The sequence below is a fragment of the Ambystoma mexicanum genome, chromosome 10, assembly GCF_040938575.1.
Source record: "Ambystoma mexicanum isolate Mex_15411 chromosome 10, UKY_AmexF1_1, whole genome shotgun sequence".
Classification (NCBI taxonomy): domain Eukaryota; kingdom Metazoa; phylum Chordata; class Amphibia; order Caudata; family Ambystomatidae; genus Ambystoma; species Ambystoma mexicanum.
The window spans coordinates 1,282,953,736-1,282,976,044 of NC_090932.1; positions in this window are offsets into that span (position 1 = coordinate 1,282,953,736).

The following is a 22,309-nucleotide window of genomic DNA, read 5'->3' on the forward strand; positions in this document are numbered from 1 at the left end:
CTCTCTTTGCCTGACAAGAGGGTAAACATACCACACTGCTCGAAAGACTGATCAAAATGTCATTGAGGCATGACCTGATGCCAGGCATCATTGACAGCAGGAGGGGGTGGGATCCGAACGTTGTGGGCACCAGGCGGCACGTTTCATAAGTTGAGGGCAGTGGTCGAAGTAGGCGGGAGCTGCTGGGAGCGGTGCTCCTCTACTTTTTTAAAGTTTTACTGTTCCTATAGTTTTATTTTGAAAATAAACTGTTTCGGAAGGGTTTTGTTTTAAAATAAAAGTGTAGGAAGAAGTTGAAACTTGCACTTCAGTGCACAGCACTGAACATTCCCTTAAACAGCAGGCACATGTGTTTGTGGGTTTGTATTGCAGTGGAGGGGGTGTGTCAATTGGGTTTGTGGGGAGCGGGGACAAACCATGTAACACTAAGTTGAAAGTATTCTTGTATCTTCCTGTTTTTTTGCGCCCTGATACCTCTGGGTCTGGTGGGCATTACAAATTAATAAACAAACAAACAAACAAAAAACAAACAAACAAGCCAGCAGAGAACATAGCTCCAGTACTTCTTTTTGTAAAATTCGACCATTGGTTGAGGGTGACAGGTCACCCCTAACTCCGTGGTAGTTGTGACTATGCTGCTTCCTGGTAAGCCAGTAGGCCAAACAGAGAGCGGAATCAGAAGCTGCAGACCACAGAACAAACAGATCAGGTGGTGGGCACTTATCTGCAGGTAGCTAAGAGCAGCTTCAACATTTTATGTATGCGGAAATATTTGTTTTGCAACAATGATCATGTGCATGGTACCGAGCAGTCCAGTCGCTGTTAGTGGTATTCTATGAAGCTTAGTGATAATTTCAGTCTTAAGACAAACAAGCATTGGCAATGCCTATAGTTTTGGTGTTTACTGCTGTTCTTTGCAGTATGCATTCATAGGCACCAGCGTGCAAAGATGAGGGTGTTAAGTTTTAAAGGAGGGTGCGATTAGGGGTGCAGGTGTGCAATAGAATGAGAAGGGGAATAGAGGAAGGGTGTAAGTCTTTGATAAGAGGGTGTCATCGATGATCTAGAGGAAATATGAGCGAGAAAAGGTGCGAGTGAGAGGGTAACAAATAAAGCGAAAGTGTGGGAGAGAGGGCAAGGTGGATGGGCAGGGGAATAGAGGGTGTAGGATGGGAGTGTTGTGGGGGAAAGAGAGGGGGTAGGATTTAGCAAAGACAGGGTGGTAGGAAATGTGGATGGAGTAGAGAGAGACGGGGTGGCTCTGGTAGGGATAGAGAGAGTGGGTGGGTCGATGGGGGTAGAGAGGGTGAGGGTTGGGGTAAAGATAGTTGGTAGGGTTGGTGGGTGGGTGGGGGATAGAGGGAGTTGGTTAAGGTGAGTGGGTGGGGTAGAGTGTTAGGTTTTTACAGAGAGTTGGGCTTGGTAGAGATAATGGGGTAGGGCGGATGGGGGTACAGAGCAGGATAAGGTGGGGTTTAGTAGGAGGAGTGAGAATAGGGATAGAGAGAGTGGGGGTAGGGTGAGTGGATTGAGGTTAGAGTTAGTGGGGGTACATAGAGTGGGTATAGGATGGGTGGGGGTAGAGAGTGGGATTTGAAGTATGTGTGTTAGGCGGAGGTGGCATTCAAGGGGACCTTCAAAGTACCCTATGAAGGGCAAGAGTGGGAGTGATTGCAGAGTTCATTTCTTTAGGTATGTTTTAAAGCTACAGCATCAACATATGATACAATGTATTCCATGAAAAACAGACAATATACCACTGTGTATGAGCAAATGACATTGGGAGTATGTTTGGGTTCCATTCTATAACCACTGAATACAAGGTACCTTTTCAGGTCAACCTTAACTACAAACAGCTTGACCTGTGACATTTTCTGCTCGTGCTCCCACACCCCTGGTTTTATGTAGTAGGCAACGAGGCTGGGGGCATGCTGGTGGTGCACCTCTTCAATATGAGACATGGACAATGTGTATCTTTCTCCACGCTGAGACTCGGGCTGCACCGCACCAATGAGGCCCACCACCATAACACAAGCCTGGGGGTGCTGGAAATCCAGGGCAGACCAAACCTGGGCTAACAGTCCAGCTGGAATGCTCCCATTAGTGGCAGGATCAAGACTGATTTGCATATGCCCTGGCATTTATCCAATGGCGCAGAAAAGATGCACGGAATCTACTCAAAACACGCCCAGTGTTCATGGTAAAACTTAAGCTTTCCGTCCATCACTTTTAAAGAATGTCTTCTATTGCTAGGAGAGGGAAGCGGTGTGATGGTGTCCTTGGAACGAGGATATTGGTGTGTCGAGTTTCGGAGTGTGGGCTTGAAGTGTGCCAGAATGGTTAAGACTATGCTTGCCGATGTGGGACAGAGACTTGTATTTTCAGTGGCTGTGCGTGATTGGGATAAACAGTGGGTCAGTGGTTAGGGTACTGCGTCTACTTCGTTAACAGTCTGTGCCTCCCACTGACATGGACACGTTATTTCCAGGAGCAAGGAGGGTATCCGGTCATTGCATCTAAAACAATGCATCGAATGCAAAAGCATTGAATGTAAAAGCCTCGGAAAAATGCATTTTTTTGTAGGTAAAGTTTTTTTTTATTAAAATGGGTTTTGAGGGGTAAAAAACAGGGGCTCGGGGGGGGGAACCCCCCATTAAAAAAATTAAAAAAAAATGCATTTTTTCGACGCATTTTTTTTTAGGCTTTTGCATTCGATGCTATCACTAGGAACCAGGAGAGCAGGAGATGCCTACCTAGGATGTATATTTGTTCTTGGAGCCTTGAATGGGTCCAAACTAACTGTGGTATTGTCGGTGCCGGGTCTGTTCGTGGAGTGGTGTATGTAAGTAAGGGTGGGGCTGATCCATTGCTTATTAATATAAAATTAATTATGGGCGCGTTTATTGTCAACTTCGTCTTGGGGCCTGTATCTGGTAATGTGCATATGTATGCTAAGGGGGCCTGCCTCTTAATGATCCAAGAGGTTGAAGCAGAGCTATTGTCGAGGGAGGGGGTAAACATACTATGATGTGTGGCGTGGTGCTGTTTGGCTTGTTTATGCATTTGTGTGTGTTGTCTGTGTGGACACTGTAAGGGTTTCTGTGTGTGTGGGATGGGCATAAAGTGATCTGTTTGGATGGGGTTCGAGCGACTAAGGCGCACTTTGTATGTGAGCGGTATGGGTGCAATGGGATCTTGGGTAGCGTGCTGTAATTTTAGGCACTGTAAGTGCGGCGGAGGATCCAATATGTCCTCAACTTGGCCATGTTGTTTATGGCTACAGTGGTATTGTCAGCAGGCTGTCGGTGCGCGAAGGCTGATGAGACTGGTACTGTATGTGGTTGTGTGGGCATTTTCTTACCTGAGTGGGGCATGGGCACAGTAGCATATATAGCTTTGGGTTCATTGTAGATTACCACAGTGGTGCTTTCCTTCGAGTGGCATTGATAACCTTCTCCTTGAACGTGCAACCACCCCGGGCTACCAGTGAAATCAACGGCTCGGCAGCGTCTTCCTCGTCTGGAGGTGGCAGCCAAGATGCAGCCCCCAATACGTAGTAGTCAGTGTCAGCTGCTCAACCCTCCAGAGCCTCGGGAGGCGCTTCGTGGGCCAGCACGGCTCTGGGAACCCCAACCATCCCATGGACACTTTCTTTGGGCAAACTGTTGCTGTACCGGCCACTCTCAGTGCTATCCAGCACCATTAGGTTGCTAGCTGGGTTTGTGTAAACTGTATTCACCAGGTCCGTGTACCAATCCTGAGAGCGGCCCCGGCTTGGCATCATGCAGCTTAAAACCAGTAACAGGAGGGTTAGGGTCGGCCGCATCTTTACCACGGACACAAGGGCAGGTCGGGTCCCGGGCAGGCTGGGCCATCGGCGTAGACAAGACCTGCTCTCAGGAGCGGAGGCTGTTTCTCTTGTATTGTGTACAGCCGCATGCAGACTCATGAGCGTGATGCGCGGGAAGGGGTTGGCGCTTGGCTCGAAAACAGATCACTCCGCAGCCGAATAAACATAGTCCACAGGAATTTAAGTGCCTAAAAGCATTAGTACATACAAATTAAAATAATAAGCGGTATATAGCAGAGTGCAGTCATTTTTCTCATACTTTGGTGCTTGCACAGCTCCCCGGCAACAGCAGCAGGCTGGCAGACGTGAGTGAGAGGGTCAAGGCCCAGATGGTGCTTCGGCAATTTTATCGCCACGCGCTGCAATTTGCCATGACAACGCTATACACTGGTCCCAAACTTCCCTTTCTACTTTTTTTTTTACATTTACAGAACCAATGTTTTAGCGGTTAGGTGGCTTACACGAAAACCAAAAAGGATTCTATTGTACAACGATTGCCTGTGATAAGCCAAGCCAGGCCTGACATCCAGCCCTCCTCGGAGCCCCCCCCCCCACCATCTCCCCAGCCCTGGGCTTAAGAAATCTTGAGAGTGCAGTGCGAAGTACATTTCCATGCTTAAAATCATTACATTAAATATTGGGGTATTAACCAGCGTAATAGCTACTGAACGTGCATACCCTCTCTTATGGTACTAATTATTATTATTGCATTGATATCGTCCAATTTCTTCCCACGCATGAGTACACACACACACACACACGCACGCACCCACTCACACTCTCTCACACACACACATCTGGTACAGCACAGGCAGCAGCAATGCAAGCTTCTCACACAAAGAACAGTTATGCCCCTGGCAGTGATTGTTAGTGCTTCTCTCACACATATCTAGCAGGTGCAGCATGTGTAGCAGTAGCGTAAGCATTTCCCAGACAATAGCAGGTGCAGCACTGGCACATCAAAGAAAGTTCTCATCGGTCGCATCCACCAAGCAGCCGCATGGGCTGATGCATCAGAGGCAACACGCTTCCCTGAGCAGGTATAGCACAGACAGGCACACATTTCTCACACAGGCCTGATCACGACCTCGGCGGTAACGCTAACGCTATTAGCACGGGGGCTATTAGCGCGACCGCCATAGCCCCCCGGCGCTAATAGCACAGGATCACGAGTTGGGCGGACTTGGAAGTCCCCATTCCCCATTGAGCCCATTCGGGAATGCCCCATTCCCCATTGGGCTCAATGGGGAAAATTTGCGCTCTTACCGCCGGCGGCTTTCCCGCCGGCGGTAATAGCACGAATTTTCGGCGGATTTCCCCCCAGCCAAGAGCTGGGGCGAAATCCGCCGAAGCCCTGATTCAGCGGACCCTTAAATCTGGCGGAAATAGCGCTACCGCCGGATTTAGGAGTTACCGCCGAGGTGAGACACAGCGGTGGAAATGTGTGCGTCACTTGCCCAAAAAGAACATCATTGCAAACATCCCTTGCACCGATGCTCTGTGACATACATGCACAGAATTGGCAACAACAGAGCAGGCTTCCATCTACCGAACATGTACTCCACAAGCAGCAGAGGTGCAGGCTTCCTTTACACAGAGCAGGCATAGCACAGAGAGCATGTTTTCTCCATTTACAGAGCATGTATATCACGGGCAGGGCAAGCACCGGTCGGGCGGCATGAGTGCACGCTGCTCTCTCACACACAAGCCATGCAGAGCATTGGCAGCAGCAGGGAATGCCTCCTCCGTAGACTTAGAGACAGTGGCTGGTGACACGCGGCTCCTGGAAACATTAGCTAGGACTCACCGCTGTCTGACTGTTAAGTATTCTGTAGGTGTGAGTTCATGGACATCCTAACCTTGCCGCATGATCGGCCGGGGCTCAATAGCAGTCAAAGACCTCACAAAATGGTCCTAACGAAATCATGAATTTTCCGCCAATGCTGGAGTCAGGAAGTTGGCATTTATGCTTGGCAGCCTTGCTGCTGCCTGCTGGCATTGGTATTCTGGGTACTTATCATAGGCACTTGCAGAGAGTGGCATTAGCTAATGCGCCCTTCAAAGGCAGTCAGACCAAAATATTTATGATTAAAATGAAACAATGGCAGCGGATTTGATTTCTATTCTGAGTGTCCTGGGGCAGAGCAGAGCAACTTGTACAGGAAAATGAGGCATGCCTGGGATGCAGATGCACGAGAGCCTGCTGGAACGCGAAGGATGCAGAGCGGATCAGAGACCGCCTACCCCTTTGGCGGCCGGCGTTAACGGAGGTAAGCAAAGGGGTCTTATAAGATGGATACTCAGGCCCAGATCCTGCCTTTGGGCTATGGCCTTTCTGGGTACCTATTTCCATCTCTCCAACTAAGGGTATGGGGGTTTCATTACCAATGCAAGCGGCTCTGGCCCAGCTTTGAAAATACTCCATCAGCAATCTCCAAGGAAATAATGATGATAGTGACCCTTTTGAGATGCTGTAGTCCCCTTATCTGCCCCTATCTGGAGGGCTGTTTGTTAAGAACGTGCAGCTCCCAATAGACTCCTGATTCTTTGCACCAGGCAACATCTTTGGTCTTCGACATTGGTTGCTAGGTGACCAAGGTGAAACCTTCCTTGGTCCTGGCTTGATAACTAGTCTTCTTTGCTAGACATGGCATTGCCTGAAGCCTTCCCTTTGGGTGCTTCACCAGATGTTTGCCACTTCCAGCCTTCATCACTCACCATAGCATTGTCGTTAGTGGGCATCTGTGTTGGTGTTTTCTCACGCTGTTTTATGATGAACAGTATCAATGTTAGGAGAAGGACCACGGGTCCCCTGTAATTGCTATTTCCAGTGGTACAATTTCATATCTGGCAAACACACGCAACCCGATGATAGGATATGCCTTCCTTTCCCAGATCAACAGATCCTCTCATCATAGAAGGCTCGTTCTGGAGGTCTTGATGATCTATTAAATGTGGTCTCCAATAAAAATATCCTTTCTGTGTCAGGATCCCCCTGTCACTGGCAGATTGTCAAACCTCCAGCAGCAATGCCTGGAGGCATGGAGCTCACATATCATTGGGCAAATGTTCCATGTGATTGCGGGTGCTACACACAACAGCATGGCATGACTAGCAATACCAGCGGAACCTACAGGTTCCGGGGATGCAGTTGTGTAAGCAGCATTTTCAGGCTCCAGGGAAACAATGAGAGATGCTTAGATGAGGGCTGAGATGCTGGAGTTGCTCAGAAAGCTGAGATACCCGTAGAAATGGGGGAAACTACACACAGGGGTTCAAGGCCCAACAGGGCGAGATTACCTGAATGGAGACAGAGTCAAGCGGGAGCCAACACTAGGAAGGTACAGGGAGAAGATGGGAGAGGCCAGCAAAGGGAGAGTCGAGTAACAGAGAGGGTAGCTCAGTGCCCCCATAAAAGGAACAACATGCAAGGGAGGGGCTAATTTTGAATAATGGGAAACTAAGAAGGAGGAAACCGCATTGTTTGTGACAATGGATAGCATGTGCTGCTCGGATAGATGTAGACAGGAGGGTTACACAGTGACCCTCTGTTTAGCTTACTTGGAACGGGACCCAGCAGATGAAGGTCCTATGGATGAGGTAGATGGATACAGAAGGAGGGTTACATGCGGACCCTCTGCTTAGCTTACCAGGAGCGGGACCCAGCAGATGAAGGTCCTATGGATGGGGTAGGTGGATACAGAAGTAGGGTTACATGCGGACCCTCTCTTTAGCTTACCAGGAGTGGGACCCAGCAGATGAAGGTCCTATGGATGGGGTAGATGGATACAGAAGGAGGGTTAAATGCGGACCCTCTGTTTAGCTTACCAGGAGCATGACCCAGCAGATGAAGCTCTTATGGATGGGGTAGGTGGATACAGAAGGAGGGTTAAATGCGGACCCTCTGTTTAGCTTGCCAGGAGCGGCACCCAACAGATGAAGGTCCTATGTATGGGGTTAGATGGCTACAGAAGGAGGGTTACATGCAGACCCTCTGTTTAGCTTGCCAGGAGTGGCACCCAGCAGATGAAGGTCCTATGGATGGGGTAGATGGATACAGATGGAGGGTTACATGCAGACTCTCTGTTTAGCTTGCCAGGAGTGGCACCCAGCAGATGAAGGTCCTATGGCTGAGGTAGGTGGATACAGAAGGACCCTATGGATGGGGTAGATGGATACAGAAGGAGGGTTAAATGCGGACCCTCTGTTTAGCTTACCAGGAGCAGGACCCAGCTGATGAAGCTCTTATGGATGGGGTAGGTGGATACAGAAGGAGGGTTAAATGCGGACCCTCTCTTTAGCTTACCAGGAGTGGCACCCAGCAGATGAAGGTCCTATGTATGGGGTTAGATGGATACAGAAGGAGGGTTACATGCAGACCCTCTGTTTAGCTTACCAGGAGCGGGAGTTGACCCAGCAAGTTCCAATGGATGGGGTAGATGGCTACAGAAGGAGGGTTACATGCAGACCCTCTGTTTAGCTTACCTGGAGCAGGACCCAGCAGATGAAGGTCCTATGGATGGACTAGATAGCTGCAGAAGGAGGGTTACATGCACAGTCTCAGTTTAGCCCTCAGGGATCGTGAGATTATCTGTTACGCTCACCTGACTCCCACGGAGGCGCTGGCCTGGTTCACGCTGCTGTGACCTCTTCTAAGGTGATGCGCAGGGTTCGGAAGACGGACTGGACCGGGCCCCCAAATCTGGCTTGCCTGGCTCGCAGAAGTATCCTTCTGTAGGCAAAAATAGGGGATTAACTGTCTGCGGGGTAATGCAATCGGCCTCCCACTTTCCCCTCTCACCCTCCTCGAAACCCTTCTGTGATTTCTCGTAGCGTCTCACCTTAGGGTCTGGAAGGACGAGCTCTCCATCCTGCTTCTGATGCAGGGGCGCGTTGATATCCAGTTACTTCACTGGATTTTCGGATTGGTGAGAACCAAACATGCTTGGCTTCCAGGTAAGTTTTTTGATAAGAGGTTCCCCTTGTGTCCATGCATTAATGTACTAATGCTAGTGTCTTTTTCCCCATAGGGGCCGGGGTACGGAATGCCGGGGAACAGGCACCGACCCGAGATGAGAGGTGAAATCCTTGTAGAAATCAGGTAAGTCTTTAATGAGCGTTTTTTGGTAATGTCTTTTCATTCGCTCATTAACGCTGATGTCTCTTTTTCCCCTTAGGGGCCGGGGTCTGGAAATGCCAGGATGCGGCGCGGACCCGAAATGAAGAGGGAATGAATCAACAGGTAAGTCTTAACATGGAGATTTAGCTTTCCTTATTCCCTTCTCTCTCTCACCTTTTGTTCTGGTCTTTTTCTCCCTAGGCGCTGGGGCGTGACTGCGAATCCGGATGATCGCTGCTGAACATGGAGGCGCCCTGTAAAGGTGAGTGGAATGCGGCGCTGCAGCGATCGACGCGATGAGCTTTTAAATTAAAGTCTTCCTTTTCAGGATTGTAGGCGAGATGTCTCCGGGATGCGGATTTTAGCAGGTAGTGACTTTTCCTTCTTCTGTTCTCTTCTTCTCTTCCTTTGCAGGTGATCCAGGATGCTGGCAGGCGTGGCAGAAGTCAGGATGCAGGAGCAGACACGGTGAGCGTCCAGCTGCTAGATGCAGAACAACGCGAAGCACGTGTGGCTGTTCGGGTGGGGTTTAAATAGCCTTGGAAGAAGTTCCAGGTATGTATCCTTCCTCCAATCAGGTATGTATCCTTCCCCGACCACGCCCGGATGGTAAATTAGTCCCACAGGTAAAGTAGTTCCTTTCAGGCCTCAAGGAGGCTGGGATCCTGCAGCATGGTCTGCATCAGGTAAGTGCACCCAAGCACTCCCATAATGAGCCTGGCGCCTATGGCGCCAGGACTGATGTCTTTTATGAGCCTGGTGCCATAGGCGCCAGGACACTGTCCAAAGGGCCCCTATATGGGGTTGCTGGGTCCTTCCTTGGGGACTGGATGTCCACTTTCGGGGACGCAGGACTTGAACCGGCTCCCCGGGAGCGGGCATCATGACAGCATTCCCAAGGCCCCTCCCAAGGTTGTTCCCTCCGGGGGTTTTGGTTTGTCTGGGAAGAGTCGGTGGAATTTCCTGACTAATAGAGGTGCATGCACATGGTCGCTGGGTTCCCACGACCTCTCCTGAGGTCCGTACCCCTTCCAATCAATTAGGTAGAACAGTTTTGACCTAAACATTTTTGAGTCTAAAATGTTCTTCACTTCGAATTCGGGCTCCCCATCTATTAGAATAGGTTCTGGAGGTTTGAGTAGTCGGGTTCCGGGTACCACTGGTTTCAGAAGTGACACATGAAAAACAGGGTGAATTCGCATACTAGCTGGTAAATCAAGTTTAACAGCCACTGGGTTAATTATTGCCGTAATAGAATAAGGTCCCAGATATTTTGGGTTAAAAGTTCGAGGCCCTTTGAGTGGTAAATGTCTGGTAGCTAACCACACTTGATCCCCAATCTGATACGGAGGTGCTTCACTCCGATGTAGATCAGCATTCTCCTTGTATTTTCTCTTGGCTTGTTGTAAATGCGTAGTTGCCTCTTTGAAGGCTTGGGTAATTGTAGAATGCAGATGTTCTACTGCAGGCATTCCGAGGTTCTGAGGTGAGTCAAGGTTTGAGGTTCGAGGGTGATGCCCAAACAAAGTATAAAAAGAACTGTGGCCAGTTCCAGAGTGTACCGAATTATTATATGCGTATTCAGCTAGCCAAAGAATGTCTTTCCAGTTGCTTTCAGATTGCTGTAACATACACCGTAAGTACTGTTCAAGGGTCTGATTTGTCCTCTCGGTCTGACCATCGGTCTGGGGGTGGTGACTGGTCGATAATCTTACGTCGATCTGCGCCATTTGACAACATTTGCGCCAGAAGTGGGAAATGAATTGGCTTCTCCGGTCAGAGATTAGTATAGATGGGAATCCATGTAGCCGAACAATATTTTCGAGGAATTCTTTGGCTAGGACAGAAGCTGAAGGTAAACCTTTCAAAGGAATAAAGTGGGCCATTTTGGAAAACAAATCCACAATTACCAGAATAGTATTGTACCCCGAATAAGGAGGCAGGTCCGTAATATAATCCATTGATAGGGTGTGCCAGGGTGCTGGTGGTATGTCTAGAGGTTGAAGGAGACCAGCTGGTCTTTTCTTTTGACTTTTATTTTGGGCGCAAACACCACAGGACATCACAAAAGATTTAACATCTTTTCGCCAAGAGGGCCACCAAAATTGTCGTTTCACCTTTTCCTCTGTCTTGGCAATACCAGGGTGTCCCTCTATTAATGTATCATGATAACTGGAAATAACTAGTTCGTGTAATTCCTTATGTGGCAGGAATAAGCGTCCTTGGAAATAGGGTAAACCATTATCTATGGTAAAGTCTGATCCCTTTTGTATCCATTCCTGTAAGGTTGTAGGGTCCAGGAGTTGTTTCACTCTGGCTTGGATGTCTTCAAGCGTCTGTAACAAAGTCATGCCTAGAATCCTCTGTTCGGGAATTATTGGTACTGGTTCTGAGTTTGTATCAGATTCTCCCATTCCAATTCGGAATAAGGCGTCTGCTTTGCCATTCTTGCAGCCAGGTCGATAGGTAATCACAAAATCAAATTCAGCGAAAAACAAAGCCCATCGGAGCTGCCGTGATGACTGAGCCTTGGCGGTTTTCAAATACTGTAAATTCCGGTAATCAGTGATCACTGTGATGGTATGTCGAGCGCCAAGCAGATAATGCCGCCAGGCTTTAAAAGCGGACTTAATGGCTAACAGTTCTTTGTCCGTGATTGCATAATTAACCTTGGGTGCCGAGAATTTTCTGGACCAAAATGCTACAGGTTGCAGTTGGTTGGTTTCGGGATCTCTTTGGGACAGGACAGCTCCCATGGCTAGGCTGGCTGCGTCAGTCTCGACGACATAAGGGAGATCTGGACGCGGGTGTTTCAATATAGGTGCGGAGGTAAACTTAGCTTTTAAATCCTGAAAGGCCTGCTCGGCTTCTTCAGACCATTCGAAACGTTTATTTTTCCTCAAGAGTGCAGTAATGGGTTGTACCATGCGTGAAAATTCTGGGATAAACTTGCGATAGAAATTGGCAAAGCCGAGCATGCTTTGAACCCCTTTTACAGAGCTAGGTGATGGCCATTTGAGGATGGCATCCACTTTTCTTGAGTCCATTCGGACTCCTTTGGGTGTCAGGATGAAACCTAGAAACTCGACTTCTGTGGTATGGAAAACACATTTCTCCAATTTAGCAAATAGTTTGTGTTGGCGCAGTTTTTCAAGTACTGCCCTGACGTGTTTTCTGTGATCAGATTCCGAAGAGGAGTACACCAGAATGTCATCGATATATATGACAACACAAACATCGATGAGTTCCCGAAGGACATCATTCATGAAGTATTGAAAGGCAGCCGGCGCGTTGCACAATCCGAAAGGCATCACCTGGTACTCGAATAATCTGTATTTAGTACGGAAGGCAGTTTTCCATTCGTCGCCTTCTTTAACTCGTACCAGATGATAAGCCCCCCGGAGATCTAACTTGGTGTATATGCAAGCGGCCTTCACCTGGTCAAGGAGTTCAAGGATCAGAGGCAGAGGATAACGGTTTTTAACCGTTATCTGGTTCAATGCGCGGTAATCGATACAAGTTCTAAGGTCGCCTTCTTTTTTGGGCATGAAGACCAAAGCCGAGGATGCCGGGGACTTTGACGGGCGAATTAAACCATTAGCTAGGTATTGATCCAAATATTGTCTCAAATGCAGATTCTCAGGTTCGGTAAGGGCATAAATCCTGCTACAAGGGGGTTGTGCACCGGGCACCAGATCAATTTGGCAATCGTACGATCTGTGAGGAGGTAACGTGTTGGCCTGTTCCTTTTGGAAGACGCCCTGAAAGTCTTGGTATTCCGGAGGTAGTTGCATGGAGGGAGAGGTTACAGATGCTAGATTAATCTTCAGGTTTTCTGGGTAGCAGGTTTGTGTACAATCCGGGAAGGTTATTCTCTTAGCTCGCCAATCAATTCGAGGATTATGTGTCTCTAACCAAGGGATTCCAAGAATAACCTGAAACTGTGGAGCCTTGATTACATCAAACACAACACCCTCCCGATGGCCGTCGGGACCAATAAGAGTCACCTCAGTAGTGGAATGTGTTACCTGTCCAGAGGCAATTTTAGTTCCATCGACTGTGGTGATGACATCTTTGCTGGTTTTAGGACGGAGAGGGAGGTTAATCCTAGAGACCAATTCACGATCCACATAGTTTCCAATAGCCCCACTATCGATGTATGCCTTTATTGCATGCAACCGCTTAGGCTGTTCTGGATCTACGAGAACCATTGGCACAATGAAATGCGAGGTCTGAGAGTTAGTTTTCAAGCTCGGCAAGCGGACCCCTACACTTGTCGGGCGGAGTCGTTTCCCGAAACAGAGTCTTCATGGTTTTTATCAGCGGCTCCTACCGCCTTTCGGGGCTGTTTTGCCGGGCAATCTCGTAGAAAGTGTCCAGAATTCCCACAATAAAGACATAATTTTAACTGCCGCCTCCTTTCACATTCCTTTTGAGTTAAGGGTCCTTTAACCCCTCCAATTTGCATAGGCTCAGAGACATCAACTCCCTTGGGATTAGCATGGGTCTTGACCAACACCCGGGTCTCAAACCTGGACCGATCTGCTTTTCTGTTTTGAAGTCTGTGATCCAATTGGACCACTAAGTCTATATACTCTGTGCATTCTTGGGGCGGATTTACAACTTGGGCCAAGACATCTTTAAGTTCTCCGCGAAGGCCTCGATAAAACAACGTGACTCTTTTATCCTCTGGCCATCCCGTTTCCACAATTAGTCTATTAAAGGTTGCAATATAGGATAGGAGGTCCTGATTGCCCTGTCGCAGGGATAGAAGTTCGTCATCCAGAGCCTGCCCCTGAGAGTGTCGAGAAAATAACCTTTCCATGCTTGCTTGAAACCTTTGAAAATCACGGAGAATCGGGTCATCTTGAGTAACCAGTGGTACTGACCAATCGGCAGCGCAGCCGCTGAGGTATGACAGTACAAAGGCTACCTTGGTCTGATCATTAGGGAAGGCCCCAGGTCTGCATAGGAAGTGCAAACGACACTGATTCATGAATATGGCGAATCGTTTGGGGTCCCCAGCAAAGCGTTCGGGTGGGGCCAGCGGCATGTTTCCAGGTAGATTAATCTGTACAAGGTTACTGCAAACCACAGGAGTGGGGTTCCCTCCGGAACCAGGTAGAGGAGTTTGCCCAGCTTGACCTTGCAAAAGCTGTCTGGCCAGGTCATCAGTTCTTTCCTTTGATATTATTAATTCCCTCCTGAGGGCATTAGTCTCTTGACGAGCGGCATGTACTTCGGCCCGTAATTCCCCCAGTAATTGGGCCAACTGATCAGTCTCAGAACTTTCCATAGCGCCTGGGTGGGAATTTGTAGGAAGGCTTTGCATTCTGTTACGCTCACCTGACTCCCACGGAGGCGCTGGCCTGGTTCGCGCTGCTGTGACCTCTTCTAAGGTGATGCGCAGGGTTCGGAAGACGGACTGGACCGGGCCCCCAAATCTGGCTTGCCTGGCTCGCAGAAGTATCCTTCTGTAAGCGAAAATAGGGGATTAACTGTCTGCAGGGTAATGCAATCGGCCTCCCACTTTCCCCTCTCACCCTCCTCGAAACCCTTCTGTGATTTCTCGTAGCGTCTCACCTTAGGGTCTGGAAGGACAAGCTCTCCATCCTGCTTCTGATGCAGGGGCGCGTTGATATCCAGTTACTTCACTGGATTTTTGGATTGGTGAGAACCAAATTGCTTGGTTTCCAGGTAAGTTTTTTGATAAGAGGTTCCCCTTGTGTCCATGCATTAATGTACTAATGCTAGTGTCTTTTTCCCCATAGGGGTCGGGGTACGGAATGCCGGGGAACAGGCACCGACCCGAGATGAGAGGTGAAATCCTTGTAGAAATCAGGTAAGTCTTTAATGAGCGTTTTTTGGTAATGTCTTTTCATTAGCTCATTAACGCTGATGTCTCTTTTTCCCCTTAGGGGCCGGGGTCCGGAAATGCCAGGATGCGGCGTGGACCCGAAATGAAGAGGGAATGAATCAACAGGTAAGTCTTAACATGGAGATTTAGCTTTCCTTATTCCCTTCTCTCTCTCACCTTTTGTTCTGGTCTTTTTCTCCCTAGGCGCTGGGGCGTGACTGCGAATCCAGATGATCGCTGCTGAACATGGAGGCGCCCTGTAAAGGTGAGTGGAATGCGGCGCTGCAGCGATCGACGCGATGAGCTTTTAAATTAAAGTCTTCCTTTTCAGGATTGTCGGCGAGATGTCTCCGGGATGCGGATTTAGCAGGTAAGGACTTTTCCTTCTTCTGTTCTCTTCTTCTCTTCCTTTGCAGGTGATCCAGGATGCTGGCAGGCGTGGCAGAAGTCAGGATGCAGGAGCGGACACGGTGAGCATCCAGCTGCTAGATGCAGAACAACGCGAAGCACGTGTGGCTGTTTAAATAGCCTTGGAAGAAGTTCCAGGTATGTATCCTTCCTCCAATCAGGTATGTATCCTTCCCGACCACGCCCGGATGGTAAATTAGTCCCACAGGTAAAGTAGTTCCTTTCAGGCCTCAAGGAGGCCGGGATCCTGCAGCATGGTCTGCATCAGGTAAGTGCACCCAAGCACTCCCATAATGAGCCTGGCGCTTATGGCGCCAGGACTGATGTCTTTTATGAGCCTGGCGCCATAGGCGCCAGGACACTGTCCAAAGGGCCCCTATATGGGGTTGCTGGGTCCTTCCTTGGGGACTGGATGTCTGCTTTCGGGGACGCAGGGCTTGAACCGGCTCCCCGGGAGCGGGCATCATGACAGCATCTTCATCTATATGTTATGAAAGAGTGTCAGTTCCCTTTGTTACTATAGAGGGAATTCCAGATTGGGGGTTGGCGACATTTGTAATCAACTTCACCAGCCAATACAGTATATTTAATGGCCATTGCCCACTCACATTTTTCAGCAGAGTGGGCAATGGCAACTCTTGAGTGTGTTGCCTAATGGACTTCCAAATTTAAGGTCCCAATCCCTTACTAAGACAGTTGGCTACTGGGAGGCCTGCTGGAAGCACCATCTTCTACTGGAGAGCTTGTCCATGTTGGCATGATCGAAATATCATGACACAGGTGTGCCATCTCTACTGTTTATTTGGCACCGGCCGATCTGACCACCCACTGTCATTCAGCAAGAGTGGACTGGCAACCAAAAAAGGCCCAGGAAATGTTTTTCAAAGTGGCCCCATATTACAGAACGTGAGCAAGCTCAACCCCTTATATATAAAATGGGCAACCACACAAAAGAGGCCCAAAGCTATAAGTGGCTTGTAATTTCCTTTTTATATATGTTCAAATGATGCAACTGATTCCTACTGCATCAAATACCCACTTGTGTAGCAGTCCAAATCACTGCCAACACTACCTACATGTATCTGGTTTAATATCCGGAGTGGCAGAGGAGCCTGTAGGCAAGGGTTGCGGTGGCACACTAATAGGCGCTGTCCATTCAAAAGCTGTTCATGCATTAGGGTGAGCAGACGTCCTGGTTTTGCCAGGATGTAAAAAAAAGGAAATATCGAGGCTTAGTACCATAAATTGAAATACACCAAACACGGGCTATAAAGATTCACAGATCTTTATTCTACTGTACAGTCTACAAAGAAACATAGAAACAGATAGCTATCTGGCTCTCAACACCCCGTAATGAGTACCAGCCCGTCAAAGAGAGGAGAGAGAGTGCTGGACATCTGTACATTCATGTTTCTTTATACATTTCAACAATATTGTCCAGGGTTAGGCAGAATCCTGTGCAGTGCCCTTAGGGACCACTACACACAATTAAGACTACAGATGGCAATACAAGTTTTATCTTTGGTACAAGCTCGTACTACTATGTTAAAGTGGTAGCAGTAGCGGAGCAGCCAGGCTTATCTCAAGAGTATATGAGCAGTAGCAGAGATTACACAAAGGGACAGCAATTACTGTGACTCAAGCAAACACTGACTCAAGGTTTCAGGTAAAAAATATAAGTACATTTATTTTTAAACCATTCGTTATAAACACAACACTTCTATTAAATCAAAATCACATGTAAAATACACTACAACCAACCAATTCACTTTGGTACACTCTAACTCCAGGTAAGTACACTGGCCCTCATTAGGACTCTGGCGCTAAACCATGTATTAGCACCCTGGTCCATGCCGGAGTCCGCCAAGGAGAAAGGGGGAATTACCACCCCCATTCCAAGGTTGGCGGGGCGGTAATTCCCCCTTTCTCCATGGCCCTTCCCCATTCCCATTTTTGCCCCATAGGGCTCAATGGGAATGGGGAAGGCGGCAATTACGGTACCGCAAATTGCGGTACCGTAATTGCCATCAAGGTCCCTTTGCGGGTCCCTACTTTAACGGCTGGTCTAGACCAGCCTTTCAGGTCGGGAGCCGCAAAGGGATCTCGTAGTAAGGCGTTAAGGGGTTAATGGCGCCGCAGCCTCTAAAGCACTAAATGTGCTGTGTAACACACAAAAGAAGGGGACTACTGAAGTAGTGTACTCCAGAGTCCACAATCACAAAGACAGATCAAACACACATGGCAAAACATGGGTAAGAGTGGGGGGGAAAGCTCACACTCTTACCAAGTGAAAAGAATTAACTCCAAAAGTGCAGCAAAGCTGCTGGGGGACGCACTAGGTGAGGAAAATAAGCCATAAATTGAGAATTCTCCCTAACACTCGCCCACCCACCCCCCAGACTAAGGGACAGGAGGATTTAATCCACTCCTGGATGGATCTCATACCTCTAGTCGGTTAAAAACATCCTAGAGAGACCATCAGCATTTTGGTGGTGACTTCCTGCTCTGTGCTCAAAGGAAAAATCAAATCCTTGTAGGCAGATTGACCATCTGAGTAACTTTGGGTTTTCTCCTTTCATTTGCATCAGCCATCTCAAGGGTTGGTGGTTAGTCTGAATGGTGAAGGTAGATCCATACAAGTATGGTCTAAACCTCTTCAGTGACCACACAATAGCAAAACATTCTCATTCTATTGTTGCCCACCTTGTCTCTGGATCCTTTAACTTCCTGCTGATGAAACAAATGGGGTGTTCCCTACCCTTCTCATCCAGTTGACTAAGGACTGCACCTATACCTACATTAGAAGCATCAGTTTGTAAAATGAAGGGTTGGTGATAGTCAGGAGCTATTAGGCCTGGGGCTTGACAAAGGGCTTTCTTCAGACCTTCAAAGGCTTGATTGCACTCCTCATTCCACTTGACCTTTTTTGGAAATTTGGGAGAGGAGATGACATTCCAGGGAGAAGCTATGGTCTCATAGTTCTCTATTAAGTTCCTGTAATACCCAGGGAGAACTAAGAAGGCTCTCACTTGGGTTTGAGTAGTAGGGGTGGCCCAGTTTTGTATAGCTTGTACTTTGCTAGGCAATAGTTTTATTTCACCTCCTCCTACCTCATGTCCAAGGTAGATCACTATACTCTGACCAATTTGACGTTTGCTTGCCTTTATGGTCAGATGGGCCTGTTCCAGAGCCTGAAATACATATCCTAGGTGTTCATTATGTTCTTTCCATGTAGGGCTGAACACTGCAATGTCATCCAAGTATGCCATGCAGAAGTCCTCCATCCCATTCAGAACTTGATTGACCATCCTCTTAAACTTAGCAGGTGCATTCTTTAGTCCAAAAGGCATTACCCTGAATTGGTAGAGGCCAGCTGGGGTGGAGAATGCAGTTTTCTCCTTGGCACGGTCTGTCAGGGCTATTTGCCAATAGCCTGACGTTTGGTCAAATGTGCTGAGGCACTTGGCTGCACCAAGTTTGTCCTCCAGCTCATCTGTCCTAGGTAAAGGATGGGCATCAGTCTTGGTGACTGCATTTAGAGCTCTATAGTCCACGCAGAATCTCAACTCCTTGGATCCTGCCTTTGGTACAAGCACAACTGGGCTGGACCATGGGCTGGTAGAGGGTTCTATAACCCCAAGATCAAGCATCCTGTTGACCTCATTCCTTATATGGGTTCTTACATTGTCTGACATTCTGTACCCCCTGCTTTTGACAGGCAAACAGTCACCATTCAGTATATCATGCTGACCACAAGGGGCCAAGCCTGGTGAAAGTGAGAACAGGGAGATAAACTGATTCAACAGTCACTTGCACTCATCCTGCTGGTCAGATGTGAGACTGGAAGAGAGATTGACTCCTTCCACTTGCTCATCTAAAGGTAAGCCTCGTAGGAGGTCAGGCAGAGGTTCACTCTCCTCCTCCTCTTGAGCTGAAGCTAGAAGCAGAGCTCCTATGTCAGGTCTAGAGACATAAGCCTTTAAACGGTTGGTGTGAAAGACTCTGGGAGCCTCCTTAGGATTGCCTAAATCCACCAGATAGTTCACCTCTCCAAGTTTACCCACAACTTTGAAGGGTCCTATCCATTTGTCCTGCAAGCCCTCTGCCTTGTGGGGACCATAACAAGAACAAGCTGGTCTTGAGAGAACTCAACCACGTTAGCCTTCTGGTCATGCCAATGTTTGACCAGAGCTTGACCAGCCCTCAAGTTATCACTTGCCTCTGCCATCATGTGTGACATTCTCCTACGGAGACCTATCACATAGTCAGTCACTCTGACTGGCTTGGGGGAAGGAGCACTCTCCAACCCCTCCTTAATCAGGGCCAATGGACCCCTGACTGGATCGCCATAGAGAAGTTTGAACGGACTGAATCTTACTCCCTCCTGAGGGACTTCTCTATATGCAAAGAGAAGGCATGGCAGTAGAAGGTCCCACTTTCTTCTAAGGGGTTCTTCTAAAGCACCTATCATGCTCTTCATAGTTGTGTTAAACCTCTCTACAAACCCATTGGTTTGGGGATGGTAAGCAGTTGAGAACTCGTAGGTGACTCCACAGGCTTTCCACATGGCTTGCATGTAGTGGGACATAAAATTTGATCCCCTGTCAGATATCACCTCCTTGGGAAAACCTACTCTGGTAAAAATACCAAGTAGGGCCTTAGCCACAGCCGGAGCCGTAACAGTCCTCATAGGTATGGCTTCAGGAAATCTAGTGGCATGATCCACTACAACCAGGATAAACCTGTTGCCTGAAGATGTGGGAGGGTCAAGAGGACCAACAATGTCAATCCCGACCCTCTGAAAAGGAACTCCCACCACTGGGAGAGGCACCAAGGGTGCCACATTCTTGACTCCACTCTTGCCAGAGGTTTGGCAAGTGTGGCAGCTTCTGCAGAATTTGTCTACTTCTGAACCCATTTTAGGCCAGTAGAAGTAAAGAGAGAGCCTTTCCTTTGTCTTCCTAAAACTTAAGTGACCAGCCAACGGTACCTCATGGGCTAGCTGCAGAAACTGGAGTCGGTTCACTAGAGGTACTACAAGTTTCTTGTTGTCTCCCTGGGTTGATCAGTCGGTTCACTGTAGAAGATGCCATCTTCCCAGTGCAACCTATACTTCCCAGGCTCAGTCCCATTGAGATGAGAAGCTGCCTGTAGGCGAAGACCTTCCAGGGTAGAACACTCTCTTTGTCCTTTGCTGAAGTCTGCCCTGTTGGGTCCTCCTTCTGCCAGTAAAGACTGCAGCTCAGGATGGTCAACAGAGTCAAGATCTCCTACCAGGGTAAGATCTTCTTCTAGATCTGATTCCTCAGTATTTAGTTGAACCATACAGGGTTGAACTTCACACTCAGCCTCAGCTGGTGGAGGAGTCACAGATGTGACTTTGGACAGTCTTGGAGACGTCCTTCTGGGCACAGGAGTGCTTGCTGGTTTCTTGCTGGTAGACTTAGGTTTCCCCTTTGTCTCTTTCTGACCTGCCATAGCAGTAAGTAAGTCCTGTGAACTTGGGGTGATAGTTTCCTCTATCATGTCCCCAGGAGAGCCTCTCAAGGTTCTCCCCCTTGCAGACCTTGTGAGCTCCTGCTTCCTTCTGCTGGGGGCACTGGGGGTACTAGACAGAACTGCAAGAGTTTTAAGGTCATTACCCAAGAGAACCCTCCCAGGTACGTTATTTTGCACACTTACAGGTATTCTGAAAGTCATGTCATTACACTGGATGGGAGCTGGTAACTGGGGAACCATTTGCACAGGGCCTCCAGCTAACTTGGTTAGGTGTTTGGGTGCCTTAGCAACATCCTCCACCTAGAAAAAACATTCATCAACCACAGTTATGCTGGCTCCAGTGTCTCCGATGGCAGGGGTTTCTTGACCATTCACAACAACACTATCTTTGTAATACTCTTGTATTATCTGGGTTTGAGTTATAGACATCTAAGTTCTGTTGTTCCCAAAGACCCAAGGACACTAAAGAAACACTAGCTGAAACTCTCATGGGCTCATCAGCTAGTTACTGAAAGTTTCCACTGGCTATAGGTGCTTCATCCACCTGGGAGAAGGCTAAGGAGACAGTGTGGACCCCTGAAGGTTTACCCTTACATCTGGGATCTCCTATCACATGGTCAGTTAATCCACATAAAAAGCATTTCCCAAATGCTCTCTGGAATGGGGGTTTGTTCTGACCTCCATCTGGTTTGGTACCAGATGGTACACTAGCCTGATTCGGTATCCCTTGTGGCTTACTCTGGTTATGTTTGGGGCCCTCTTTTGGATTGGAATTATTGGAATTCTCTTTGTTGTCTTTCTTGGGCTGCTTCTCCTCATTCCTTTTCTGAGTAGCCCTAGAATCCTTGTGAGTAGCCCTGTTGGCAACCCACAAGTCAGCAGCCTTAGCTAGCTTCTTAGGATCTATCTCCTTTGAATCAGCAAAGTGCTGTCTAAACTCAGGAGAGCAGACATCAAAAATAGATTCCAACATCACAAGATTCCTCAAACCTTCATAAGTGTTCACTTTGTAACCCTTAACCCAAGCATCTAAGTTTCTCAAACATTCACACACCCAGGTAGCCCAAGGGGTACCATCATGCTTTTTGAGGGTTCTAAACCTTTTAAGATACTGGGAAGGGGTCTTCCCAAACCTAGCTATTAATGCTAGTTTCACACACTCATAATCCTGTTTATACTCCTCCCCCAACTCCATTACAGCATCACTTGCAACAGGGGGGAGCCTAAAGAAAAGCCAAGGAATCAATTGATTCCCTGAGATACCTTGAATCCCATGATTGTACTCAAACATTGCTAACCAATCCAAAACATCAAGTTTAGTCTCATACATACCAATCATCTCCTTTGGCATACGCCAAAGCTCTTAGGGCTGGAAGACCTAGAAGACTCTGGGAGGGAAGCATTTTCTAAAGACAATTTCTTCATTTCTAGTTCATGATTCAGCTCCATTTCTCTGAGCCTTAACTCTTGATGTTTCATGGCAGTTTATGCATCAATACGTTTCACTTCCAATTCAAGTCTCATTTTCTCAAGTGCAATAAACTCAGGAATAAGTGCAGGACCTGTGGGGGTCCCT